The sequence below is a fragment of the Bos taurus genome, chromosome 7 (genome assembly GCF_002263795.3).
Source record: "Bos taurus isolate L1 Dominette 01449 registration number 42190680 breed Hereford chromosome 7, ARS-UCD2.0, whole genome shotgun sequence".
NCBI lineage: Eukaryota > Metazoa > Chordata > Mammalia > Artiodactyla > Bovidae > Bos > Bos taurus.
Genome location: NC_037334.1, coordinates 81,717,161 through 81,731,586, shown reverse-complemented (window position 1 = coordinate 81,731,586; position 14,426 = coordinate 81,717,161).

Genomic DNA, 14,426 nt, shown 5'->3' with positions numbered 1-14,426 from the left:
TTGCCCGGAAAATCCCATGGATGGAGGAGCCTGGTAGGCTGCAGTCCATGCGGTCGCTAGGAGTTGGACACGACTGAGCGACTTTACTTTATTTTTTCACTTTCATGCATTAGAGAAGGAAATGGCAACCCACTCTAGTGTTCTTGCCTGGAGAATCCCAGGGACGGGGGAGCCTGGTGGGCTGCCGTCTATGGGGTCGCACAGAGTCGGACACGACTGAAGTGACTTAGCAGCAGCAGCAGCAGCAGTTAATGAAGTGGAAAACTGTATGTAAGGTCCTTCCAGCTAAGAACTAGGTGATTACCCAGAAAACAGAGCTGATGACCACATAGAAAGCACCTTGGATTATAAGTCAGAAAAGCTGGTATCTAGTCTCAATTTTACCGCTGTTAGTGGGAGATTCCTGAGCAGCCCTCAACATTTCATCCTCAGTTTCTACAAAATGGAGTGCTTCATTGGTTATATGTCTTCCCTGGTGCCTCAGATGATAAAGAATCCACCTGTAGTGCAGGAGACCAGGGTTCGATCCCTGGATTGGGAAAATCCCCTGGAAGAGGGCATGACAACCCACTCTGGTATCCTTGCCTGGAGAATCCCATGGACAGAGGAGCCTGGAAGTCTACAGAGTTAGACATAACAGAGCAACTAACACTTAATGGTAATATTAAAACAAAAATAGCACCTGCTTAAAATATTTCACAGGAATTTCAGGAGTTTCTAATGAGATGATGACATGAAATCACTTTAGAAACAATAAGGCTTTTCTTCATAACTGTATGTAAAAATACCATATTATTTCTTAATTAACTTGGTTTTATAATAGGAACAAGGATTCAAACCCATAGATAACCTTCAAACCTTATTTACTTATTTTTTTTGCAAAACATTTCAATCCAAATTATTTTACCCAACACTGGTAATAAAGAATAACTCACAAATTACAATTTTAGTTTTCTCTTTCTAGATCTTCTCTCTGGTGGGAGAACAGTGTAGTGGCCAAGACAAAGATGCAATCAAGAGAGCAGAGTGGAAGCTGGACATTTAGTAAACTGGATAAGATAGGTCATTATCACATCTGAGCTTCCATTGGGGTCTGTTTGATTTGGAAACAGTGCCAATGGGGGCAAATTCCATCCTCATATTTTCAACCAAGTTTGGATCCAGTTATTAGCTGACAGTTAATATTTCCATTGTCAAAAGCTGAGATAATAACTCCGATTGAAAGGGAAAGGGAAAGTCACTCAGTTGTGTCTGATGCTTTGCAACCCCCATGGAATTCTCCAGGCCAGAATATTGAAGAGGGTAGCCTTTCTCTTCTCCAGAGGATCTTCCCAACCCAGGGATCAAACTCAGGTCTCTCATACTGGAAGCAGATTCTTTACCAGCTGAGCCACAAGGGAAGCTCAAGAATATGGAGTTGGTAGCCTATCCTTCTCCAGGGCATCTTCCTGACCCAGGAATGGAACTGAGGTCTCCTGCATTGCAGGCAGATTCTTTACCAACTGAGCTATGAGGGAAGCCCATAACTCTGGTTCACAAAGCCTAAAATGTCATCTGTGACACCAGACACCAGATCAACAGAAAATATCAGTCACCATACTTCTCCATTGTCCGTCTCATGTGAGGGACATATGGGAACATGCCAGTGCACCATGGGCAACAGCACCGGGAATGTTTCTGAGCCTTTTCAGCTCCAGGATAGTAGTAATCTATCAAGCTATGACACAGCATTCTGAATATTTATCCTTGTACAATATTCAACTCTTTGGTTTAGGAACTGACTTAGAAGAGGGGGACTGTAGGTAACCTGCTAAAAAGTATCACTTATCTGGTAGATTCTGGTATGTTGAGCTTGGGTAAGCAGTTGAATTTAATTCCTTGGTTTATTTGTTTCAAAATGGAACATTTACCAGAAGTGGATGTGTCATACTGACAAGTGTATTTTTATTAATTTTTTAAAATTTATTTATTTTAATTACAGGCTAATTACTTTACAATATTGTATTGGTTTTGCCATACATCAACATGAATCCGCCACAGGTATACACGTGTTCCCAATCCTGAACCCCCCACCCACCTCCCTCCCTGTACCATCCCTCTGGGTCATCCCAATGCACCAGCCCCAAGCATCCTGTATCCTGCATCAAACCTGGCCTGGTGATTCGTTTCTTATATGATATTATACATGTGTCAATGCCATTCTCCCAAATCATTCCCCCCTCCCTCTCCCACAGATTCCAAAAGACTGTTCTATACATCTGTGTCTTTTTTGCTGTCTCACATACAGGGTTATCGTTACCATCTTTCTAAATTCCATATATATGCGTATAAATTCCATATATATACTGTACTGGTGTTTTTCTTTCTGGCTTACTTCACTCTGTATAATCGGCTCCAGTTTCATCCACCTCATTAGAACTAATTCAAATGTATTCTTTTTAATGGCTGAGTAATACTCCATTGTGTATATGTACCACAGCTTTCTTATCCATTCATCTGCTGATGGACATCTAGGTTGCTTCCATGTCCTGGCTATTATAAACAGTGCTGCGATGAACATTGGGGTACACATGTCTCTTTCAATTCTGGTTTCCTCGGTGTATATGCCCAGCAGTGGGATTGCTGGGTCGTATGGCAGTTCTATTTCCAGTTTTTTAAGGAGTCTCCACACTGTTCTCCATAGTGGCTGTACTAGTTTGCATTCCCACCAACAGTGTAAGAGGGTTCCCTTTTCTCCACACCCTCTCCAGCATTTATTGCTTGTAGACTTTTGGATAGCAGCCATTCTGACTGGCGTGAAATGGTACCTCATAGTGGTTTGATTTGCATTTCTCTGATAATGAGTGATGTTGAGCATCTTTTCATGTGTTTGTTAGCCATCTGTATGTCTTCTTTGGAGAAGGATTAAAGATCTAAACATAAGACCAGAAACTATAAAACTCCTAGAGGAGAACATAGGCAAAACACTCTCCGACATACATCACAGCAGGATCCTCTATGACCCATCTCCCAGAATATTGGAAATAAAAGCAAAAATAAACAAATGGGATCTAATTAAAATTAAAAGCTTCTGCACAACAAAAGAAACTATAAGCAAGGTGAAAAGACAGCCCTTAGAATGGGAGAAAATAATAGCAATTGAAGCAACTGACAAACAACTAATCTCAAAAATATATAAGCAACTCCTGCAGCTCACTTCCAGAAAAATAAATGACCCAATCAAAAAATGGGCCAAAGAACTAAATAGACAAGTGTGTTTTTAAAGCAATCTCCATTGTTTATTATTTTAATGGTAGAAGTCATGGATGATTCCAGGACAGTGAATTATACAGATAAGTATGGGTAAGGAAGGGCACTGCCTTATAGTCATGTATGTATTTGAATTTAGTGGCTACTTAAAGAAGGGGGATTTCTCTGTGGTTATCACATATTAATATCTAATTTAGAGACATTTTCTTTAGATAATTTGGTTGCTTTCTCTCACCGGAAACTGTAGTTTGAATATTTCTTTCTTTTGTTACTTTTATCATATGATGTGAAGAGAGTAACATCTTATGAATAAGTATGGTTTACACAAGACTTTTTCCAAATTGTTTCATTTATATATTATTATCTTTATTTGTTACCTATCTTATTTAAACATGTCACACAAATTCAGTAATCTGAATACATGGTGAACCACTTTTTTGCCATTTCATAGGCACACTTACTCTTGATTTTACCCAAAGTAATTCAGTGTTAAAAAAAAGAACAGAACCTGGTACCCCTTATTTCTCTGCTGTAGGTTCCACTTTGACTCTTAGCACATGGCACCAATTTCAGGCATTAGACTGACTTTTTCAACAGTGGTTTAATTAGCACATGTTGTTTGTTGCCGTTGAGAAAGGGGGTGTTAATAAAACAGAAACAAGATACAGAAGAGTTGAGGGAAACAGGTGATTTCATCTTTCAAAGATAACATTCTGTAGAAGGAAGCTTCTGGGTGCTCATTAAGAACACAAGCTTCCATACATGCCTGGAAGAATGGGGAGCAAGAGGAATTTCAATGACTTTTTCATGAAATCTGACCCAGAGGTGAACAAAGAGAATTCTTAAACTTTTGCATATGCCAATTTTAGGAGGGGGTAGGGCAGACATCCATCTTTTCCCCTTTCTCTGGTATTACTTGAAGAAAAAGAATTACTGAAATTGGACTTGCTCAGGTTTTTATAAATCAAGATGTCAGCAAACACAAGCACTAGTCTAGTTACAAGAGACTGTAGTTTACAGAATGAAATGAACCCTGTTTTTTTTTAAGCTCTACAAAGAACACATTGTTTAGTCTTGTGTAAAAAAACATCATGTAAAGAAGCTTTCTGTCAGGTACCCTTATTTGTATTTAGTTGTTTCATAACTCAATTATACTGTTCCCCTCTGTCTAATAATTAGCATATGCATAATAACAAGCCTTGAAAACCTGTTCTTTTCCCCACTGTGTGTCAGTTAAATTTCCAAATTGTTCCGGAGAACGGGCTGTGCCTGAGTAGGTGAGCCTCCCTGCTGGTCTGGCAGCTTGCCCCTGTGCAGGAGTTGAGGGTCAGCTCTTGGAGAAAGGCCCAGCCAGAGGCCTGAGCAGGGACTTCCTGCCATCTGGAACAGTCTGGAGCACCAGGAATGAAGTCAGCAAGAAGTGTCTCCTCTCCAGCTCCCCCTGGGAAGACCAGTATGTCACCCAGTTCCTCGACTGGGGAAACTTCCCAGGCACTCCCAGGCACTTGAGCTCTATATTTTTGTTGCCTTTCATGCTGAGGCTTTTGTGGCCACTTACCACCTTTTGAACACCCTTTCTATGTTTGAGGAATTCCCCGCAGTCTGAGTCCTACCTCCCCATTTGATAAGCCCCAGCTGCACTTTCCCAGCTTCTCTTGTAGCAAGAGCCCAAATCGGGGACTCAGGCTCAACCAGTCCCACTTGCTGGAGGAGAGGTGCTTTGGGAAGAGAACAGTGAGAGAGGGAGTAGGCACCTCACAGAATCCATTTTCTGGAAAAAGTGGCAGTGGAGGCTCTGGCTTTGGAGGAGGCACGCAGAAGTTCCAGCGTGTGGTGTCCAGAGCTAAGCGTTCACTGAGATGAAGGACTTAGGGCTGCGTGGGTCTTCCTGTGGCAGCTGTGGTGGATGCAGTGCCTAAAACCACAGTCTTCTCTGCAATAATGATACAAATAAAGATACCTAATGTAATTGTTCATTAGATACATACACTCTGAAAATCAAAGCATCAAAGTGTTTAACTTGATTTGTTGACATTTTTAAAAGTTATTAAGATGATTACTTTAAAAAAATTTTTTATTGAAATATAGTTGACTTACAGTGTCGTTTTAATTTCTGTATAGCAAAGTGGTTTGGTTATACATATATGTGTTCATTTTTGTATTCTTTTCCACTGTGGTTTAATCACAGGATATTGAGTATAGTTTCCTGTGCTCTACAGTAGGAACTTGTAGTTATCCACTCTATATGTAATAGTTTACATCTGCCGATCCCCAGTCCCAGTCCTTTCCTCCCCCACGCCCTCCTCCTTGGCAACCACGAGTCTGTTCTCCATGTCTGTGAGTCTGTTTCTGCTTCATAAATGTGTTCACTTGTGTCATATTTTAGATTCCACATATAAGTGGCTTCGTATAGTCTTTGTCTTTCTCTTTATGGCTTACTTCCCTTAGTATGATCATATCTAGGTCTGTCTATGTTGTGGCAAATGGATGGGATGATTTCACACTTTTTATGGCTGAGTAATAGTCCATTGTATATATATGCTACATCTTCTTTATCCATTCATAAGATATATTTTAAAGTGCATTATTTTATGTAGGTAATAATATAGCTTGTGATAAATACATTCAAAAACCAAAGCGTTTGTGGGAAACTGTGGTGACATGATTACTCTTCAGATATTTTAGGGGTACATGTAAGTTTATATTTACTTTGGATATTATCATTTACCCATTTTTGAGCTAACTTCTCCCTCTTTTTCCACTCTCTTCTCACATCTATATTATTGCACTAATCTGATTTTGAGGGGTAAAAAGAAGTTCTTTGGTACATGCAAGGCATCTAGGTAGGAATGTAGAACTCCATTAGTTGGATTGGGGAAAAGGGTTACCATAAGACTGTACTAAACCTATGTGAAAAAAGGAGCAGACATCCAATCCAAATCCGTGAAAAATAATCTTTTTAAGTAAATGCTATTTTATTTTTTTTAATTATTATTTTATTTTTTACTTTAAAATATTGTATTGGTTGTGCCACACATCAACATGAATCCACCACGGGTGTACACGTGTTCCCCATCCTGAACCCCCCTCCCACGTCCCTCCCCATACCATCCCTCTGGGTCATCCCAGTGCACCAGCCCCAAGCTTCCTGTATCCTGCATCAAACCTGGACTGGTGATTCGTTTCTTATATGATATTATACATGTTTTAATGCCATTCTAATTTGCATAGTATGAGGGAAAAAATGGTATTAAGTGAATTTGTTTAAAAATTACAAGTCAGTATTGGTTTTTCTAATGGTCATGTATGGATGCGAGAGTTGGACTGTGAAGAAAGCTGAGCGCCAAAGAATTGATGCTTTTGAACTGCCATGTTAGAGAAGACTCTTGAGAGTCCCTTGGACTGCAAGGAGATCCAACCAGTCCATTCTGAAGGAGATCAGCCCTGGGATTTCTTTGGAAGGAATGATGCTAAAGCTGAAACGCCGGTACTTTGGCCACCTCATGCGAAGAGTTGACTCATTGGAAAAGACTCTGATGCTGGGAGGGATTGGGGGCAAGAGGAGAAGGGGACGACAGAGGATGAGATGGTGGATGGCATCACTGACTCGATGGATGTGAGTCTGAGTGAACTCCGGGAGTTGGTGATGGACAGGGAGGCCTGGCGTGCTGCGATTCATGGGTCGCAAAGAGTCGGACACGACTGAGCGACTGAACTGAATTGATTGGTGCACGGTAGTGGATCATGACCACCCGTGACCTTATGGAAATAATAGCTGGTCCCAAAATTTGAAGGTATGCCTGGAGAATATTATAGGCCCTTTCTTTTCAGAGAAAAAAAAAATCATCAAATGTTTTCTTAGCCATAATGACATACTGTATTACTGTAACATTACAAATTTATGGAATCTTAATCAATGAGTTTTAGCCATAGTGATAAATTCTGAGGGATGAGGATTTATGAACTCGGTATATAGTACTAAGTTACGGAAATGACAGTTAAAGATCTTCACTATTTTCTGTGCCTTGCTCTGCCATATTGAAAAAGACTGATATTTTGAGCTACGATGAGCCATTCTTTCTCTAGTCATTCTACTGAGTTTTGAATTTCTCTGATTCCATAGTGTACCTCATTGCATGATTTCCACATGATAGTATATCTGTTATGAGTACTATCCAATTATCAGTGATTGAAGCAAATTTAAATGTTTTGGAAGAGGTCCCTCAGATGAGACTGTAGCTGACTGGATGGAGAAAGGAAAACACAGTTTTCTCCTATGTTCCAAAATGCTCTACATTACTTTCTACTATTCCTTCTAGTTCTGTGAAGCTGCTTAATTGTGTGTTGTATTATTTCTGTGATTTTCACCATACATGTGGAAAGGAAAAGAACAATCAATTTCTTTTCTTCCTGCTTTTCTTCTAATTCCCACTGCTATTTTATTATTTATAACTGATTTTAAACTCAGTTTTAAATTATTTTCTGAACACCATTTTGGTATTTCTATATTTCTGAATATAGCACTTCTAAGGGTAAGAGATCTAAGCATGCAAATGGAGTGGTGTGGATTTGGTTCTGCTGAAGCCAGGCAGGCAGTCTGGACACTCTGATGGATAATATTTGCTCCGGAGAACTCCACCAGACTGGCTGAAGCATGATCAGGCCTACACTGGGCTTGACTTCTTCACAGGAGAGTGGCTTTGCTTGCCTAGACTGTGATCAGTTCAGTTCAGTCGACTGGAGTGGTGTGGATTTGGTTCTACTGAAGCCAGGAAGGTAGTCTGGACACTCTGATGGATAATATTCGCTCCAGAGAACTCCACCAGACTGGTTGAAGGATGATCAGTCCTATACTGGGCTTGACTTCTTCATAGGAGAGTGGCTTTGATTGCCTAGACTGTGATAGCAGCTATGCAAATAAATATTTTGATTATTTGGGAGAAGAGGATTATTTGATGACTCTCTTGAAGTATATGTAGGCTTATTATGAGGAGGAGGTAATTTTTTTCCCATTGTTATTGCTGATTCAATGAGGGAAAGTACATTGTATCAATAGTTAAAAATAAGAAAGACTTTCCTCAGTGGAATTAAGGTATACTGTGGGGATTCCCACTTTGCAGAGTTGACTTGATGACATCAAAATCCCTGTTTTCACCTTTGAATCTATGAAATTAGGGATGATGTCATTGGAGTGACCAACTGCCACCCATGAAGAGGCTGTTGAATTGGGCGTTACATTCTGCAGTCACTGCCTTCAGGTAAGAGTCAGAGGGTACCTGCTGTGAGTGCAGGACTGTCTTAGGCTCTGCTGAAGAATCACAGCATTATCCTGGTGCATGTATCTCACTGGGGAGACGATAGGAAAAGTCAAGTTCTAGTAAAAGGTAGCTTTTTCTTATACATGATACAGATTACAAGCGCAGAGAATGGCTTTCAAAGGAATTAGGAACCAGAGTAAGTAAGGCCATTCAAGACAAAGGGAACAGCATGTAAAGCGATGGAGTGCTGACAGAGGTGCCAGGTCGTTTTGTGTGTGGTTTCAGACAATGTAGGGCATAGACAAGCTCTACTGAGGAATAAAACATTCATAAACATTTCACTAAGCACCAAGCTCTATGCAGACCCCTGTGCGTTTGCTCATTCAGTCCTCATAATAACTCTAACATAGGGTTAGAAACATCATCTCGGTTTGCTGTTGATAAAATGAAGGCATAGAGTGGTTAAGTGAGTTGCCTAAGATGACACAGCGAGCAATTGATGGAGCAGGGAATTCAAACTCAGGTGGTCAGAATTCAGCTACTGGGACTAAAATTTAATTCCAGAAACATTAGTTATCACTTCCTAAAGGCAAAGCACAAACTGAGGTAGGAATTGTAGAGTTCGAGAGTAGCAAAATGTCTTCAAAAGTCAGTTCAGTTCAGTCGCTCAAGCTCAACATGTAGGTCTACTGTAAATGTCTGTGAATTCAAAGTCTATTTTCAAGGAGTATATACTCTGGTAGGGAAGACAGACATGTATATATAACTACAATGCACAGAAGGCTACAGGTATTGACTGATCAGATTGGATAAATCTGAGGGGGCGAGAAAGTTATCCTATAAAAAGAATTGAGTTTTTGAGCAGGAGAGTGACGTGATGAAAACTTATTACTGAAAACTTAATCTGCTGACTTGTGCTCCTTGTTTCCTTATTGTCAGCAACATTAAGCCACTTGGAACTCCAAGCAAGTTAGATACATGGTATAGAAAAGAGGAGGAAATATTTCTCTCTCTCATGTCCTGCTCACCAAAATTCTGCTAAATTGGCTTAGATGCTGGAATAATAAATTGGAATAAAAGCTGAAGCATAAAATCTAAAGACATGCTGATGCTTTTTGTTCAATCACTATTGTTCCTAAGAATATAAGGAGCCCCCCGCCTCCAGGCTGTAGGGGTTGGGTAGAGGCCTGGAAAGATTATTTGTTGCAAATGTCCAAGATATAATTTGTTGCAAATTAAGATATAAGGAACTAAAGAGCCTCTTGATGAAACTGAAAGAGAGTGAAAAAGCTGGCTTAAAACTCAACATTCAAAAAACAAAGATCATGGCATCCGGTCCCATCACTTCATCATGGCGAATAGATGAAGAAACAATGGAAACAGTGGCAGACTTTCTTTTCTTGGGCTCCAAAATCACTGCAGATGGTGACTGCAGCCATGAAATTAAAAGACGCTTGCTCCCTGGAAGAAAAGCTATAACCAACCTGTCATATTAAAAAGCAGAGACTTTTTTTTTTTTTTTACCAAAAAAGGTCTGTCTAGTCAAAGTTATGGTTTTTCCAGTAGTCATGTATGAATGTGAGAGTTGGACTATAAAGAAGGCTGAGCGCTGAAGAATTGATGCTTTTGAACTGTGGTGTTGGAGAAGACTCTTGAGAGTCCCTTGGACTGCAGGGAGATCCAACCAGTCCATCCTAAAGGAAATCAATCCTGAATATTAATTGGAAGGACTGATGCTAAAGCAGAAGCTCCAATACTTTGGGCACCTGATGTGAAGAACTGACTCATTGGAAAAGACCCTGATGCTGGGAAAGATTGAGGGCAGGAGGAAAAGGCGACAACAGAAGGTGAGATGGTTGGATGGCATCACCAGATCGATGGAAGTGAGTTTGATTAAGCTCTGGGAGTTGGTGATGGACAGGGAGGCCTGGCATGTTGCAGTCCATGGGGTCACACAGTCAAACACGACTGAGTGCTGAACTGAACTGAAGATATATGTTCATTCATGTTTGATCATTTTATTTATCCATTTATGCAGTGGGTCTGTCATTCGATGACTCCAGTTGACCCTTGAACAACATGGATATGAACTGTGTGGGTCTCCTCATACAGTACTACATAATTCAAGGCTGATTGAATTCATGGATGTGGATCCACAGATATGGAGGAGCCAAGTGTATGGAGGAACCAAGTATATGGAGGTTATATGCAAATTTTTGACTGCCTGGAGGGCCAGTACCCCTAACCCACCTATTGTTCAGGTTCAGCTGTATTTGTTCATTGAGTGCCACTGGGGACCTGCTACTGTTGCAAGTCTTGGAACATAGCAGAGTCTAGTATAAGCACAGTAAGACAGCTGTCCTCATGGAGTATGCAAGCCAACAGGGTTATTCATACCACAAACCTTTCAGATAGTGACATGTGACACTGAAGAAACCCAAACAGAGCTACGGGATGAAGAGTGACAGGATGGAGGAGCAAGCTCTTTAAAAAGGAATCTCCGTAAACCTCTCTGACATTCCTGCAGACCTGAGTAATGAAGAGCCAGCCACACAAAGATCAGAGGGAAGAGCATTCAAGGCAGAGGAAACAGCCAGGACAGAGGCCCTGAGGTTGGAAGTTAGAGGAAGAGGCAGCAGGATCCTGGGCTTTTGCTATTAGCCTCATTCAGAACTTTGAAAAGCATATCTGAAATACTTCTTCATATACTATGTCAATGAAATATTTTAACAATTAGCAATTCAGTGATTCTCATTATTAACATTGTTCTTAATAACCATTTAAAATACTCCATCTGAAAAAATGGATATTTTAAAAAATTAACTTGAGTACAAACTGACAAATAGCAAAAAAGAAATAAAAACCATAGATAATGGGGGAATCCAAAATATGGATGAAAGGTTTCAGAAGATCACCTTGAGCTTGAGAAGGAGGAGGGGTGGTAGTGAGGATTGGAAATTAAAGGCTGAAAATCATGTACTATTTATTAATTTAATAAATCTGTCTTGATGTCAATGTAATCGAATACTGCCACAAAATAATGGTCTCCTGCTGCTACATAAATGTTGAGACCAAGCTCTGATGTTTATTTTCAAGACAGGAGACATTGATCCTTCACTAATAGAATATTACAAGTTTATTTCTATTATGCTAAGTAACCAAGGTTGATTTCATTGTTGGATTTGATGGATGTTGGTGCTGTCATAGTTGAGAATGGTCTGGGGCTAGGAGGCCAAGAGGATGAGTATTTTTTCTTACCTAATTAGGCATCCTTGGATTACATTTTAATATAAGATCAATAAAAGAAAACTTTGGGGATATTTAGCCTCTAGGATCTTTCTTGTGATGCCCCAGAGATTGAGACTATTTGGCACAAGATTATTCTGTCCTGAAACGAAGAGACTCTAGAGCCAGAGAGTGAGTGAGTTGGATGAGGGCCCCACCCAACTGGAAAGGCAACAGGAAAAGTGATGAGAGGAAAAGACAGCGACAACAATAGGAGGAGGAAGTGAAGCCAAAAAACAAGGGAAGAAGGAAAAGTAACAGTGAACTACAACAATTCACCAGGAAAGGAAAACCACACAGGGGGAAAAAAAAAAACCAAACCCAAAGGGAATTGCAATGGGCTGATTTAGATGCGGGGATAAGTTTTTGACCATTTCCAGAGGTAGGGCACTTACATACAGTGATGAGTGAATGGATGTCAGTGGAATCCAGTGATTCAGGTTTCCCTTTTCCTAAGCAGAATGTGAGTTAAAATGAAGACCTTGGTTTTGAATTTCATCTTTCATAGATCACACAGCCACCTAGTTCTGGGAAGTGTGGTTGATATTTCTCAGAGGAATGAACAAAGTGAAGATTGGAAATTAGACATGAACTGACCAATTTAGTCAGAGTAAGAATACTCATCTCTTTTAAACATAAAAAAATAGATTCATGCCACATCGTTTTTCCTTTTAATAACCTATAGTGAGCCAAGGGATTTACTTTGCAACAGTCAAAATGGGAGGAAATGATGTATTTGATAAAAGACAAGGCTGTAATAAAGCAGGGTGTGGCTTGGTGTTTTTGATTTTACCTAATCAGGGGGTTAGCTGTAAGAACAGAATTCAGTGCTGCTTACCATGCTGAAGCAAGGTCCTGTAAGCCCTGCTCGAGTGGCCCCGCCTATATTTAATCCAACCTGAATTCATAGAGAGGCTTGCCCTTCTAGAATCATGGTGCATGAAAGAGTAAATGCTTTGAGGTAGAGCATTGCATGAGATATTTTATGTAAAGCACTTAGATAGTACCTGGCAAGAGCTTGATAAATATTAGTGTTGTTAATACATAAGAAGTCTGTAGTGTGGTCCGCAAGAACTGAAATTCTTGCGTGGTGAACCATATGACATTGCCAAATCAACCATGTCTGACTTGCAAATATAGCAGTTCCATGTGTTTCAATCTAATGTGTTCCCATGAAACTTGCCAATCTCTCTCACATTTTGTGCTTTTGTCAGGGGTTAAAGGGTGAAGAGAGGGAAGAGGGAAGAGAGGAAGAACGGGGAAAAGAAGGAATGGGAAGGTGGGAGTTTACATGGGAGAGCCTTTTGAAGAACCCGCACTGACAGGAAGCTGAAGTGATGAAATATAGCCCTGTTCCCCGCAACCCCTCTCACAGCCCTTTAGTGAACTCTCCAGGTTTTCAGAAAATTCCTGAGACATGGATGTGTCTCCTCATTCCACAAATGATAAATGCTCCTTTAAAATAAAACACCCAAACCATAGAGTAGAACTGACAGCTCCTAAAAGGACACAGTGCCAAGGCAAAAACAAATGAAGCAGCACAAGAACGTCTCAGTACACGGGTAACTCTTCCAGAGGAGTGGCAGGAAGTGCCCAGAGCTGGGTTCTTCCATGACCACCCTTCTCCATAGACTACCCACATCCATCACCAGAGTGACCTCTTCGTCTGCCTTCCTCTTAGAAACGGGACCAGGCTGAAGAGCCAGGCAAACGGACACGGTGCTTGTGAAGCCTCTAATTTCTGGGCACCTCTGCACCAAATATTGTATTAAAGAAAAACATTCCAGAGGTTGGTCAAAACTCTCCTTAACAAAGCAATATAGCCCTAAGTAGTGTCCATAGGCTTGTGGACCCTTATAAAGTTTCTCCTCAAAGAACTAAAATCCCGTGAGTGTTACAGGGTAGGAGGCACACTCAGAGGAGCAGTAACAGACTGCAAGACAAAAATGTCTTCTTCCTTAAATTTCCTAACACTGGCCCTCCAGACCACAGACAGCATGGGTCTGAGAAGTTGGGTGAGGCTAATGGGTGTTGCCTCGTAGTAGTCAATAGCTCAGCACCATGTGGTGGGGACCCTTCTCTCTTCTGCATCAGATATTTAGGTCCAAAGAAAAAGGCCTGAGGAGTTTTGAAAGATGCTAATGGGATTATAACATTATTTATCTGTTGAGGAATTTGGTTTGTACAGGTATAATGTAATGATGATGCTGGCAGATAGCAGTTACTATCACAGAGTACGTATAAATCTTCAGGAACTTACTGCAATATATAGGATGGAGTCCAACTGCTTTCAAACACTTTTTGAATACCCCCAAAATAAAATATTAAAGTGTCCTCTATATCTCTGGGAAGTATACATGACCCTGATAAGATTGTTTATTCCTTATGACTGACTTGGCAATGACAAAATTCAGCATTTATCTTAAGCAGATTTTTAACACTTATACCGTTTCAAGGTAAATAAAATACCATAGTGATATATTTGTCATCTTCCTTTTTTTTTTTTTTTTTTTGCCACACTTGGTCGAGGAGATCCAGTTATGTTGGAAAATTATGAAAAGCAAATGTAGTGCTATTTTTTTCCTCCTATGTTTCCACTCCCAACAGAAGGAAATGACACTGCCTGAAATGTTG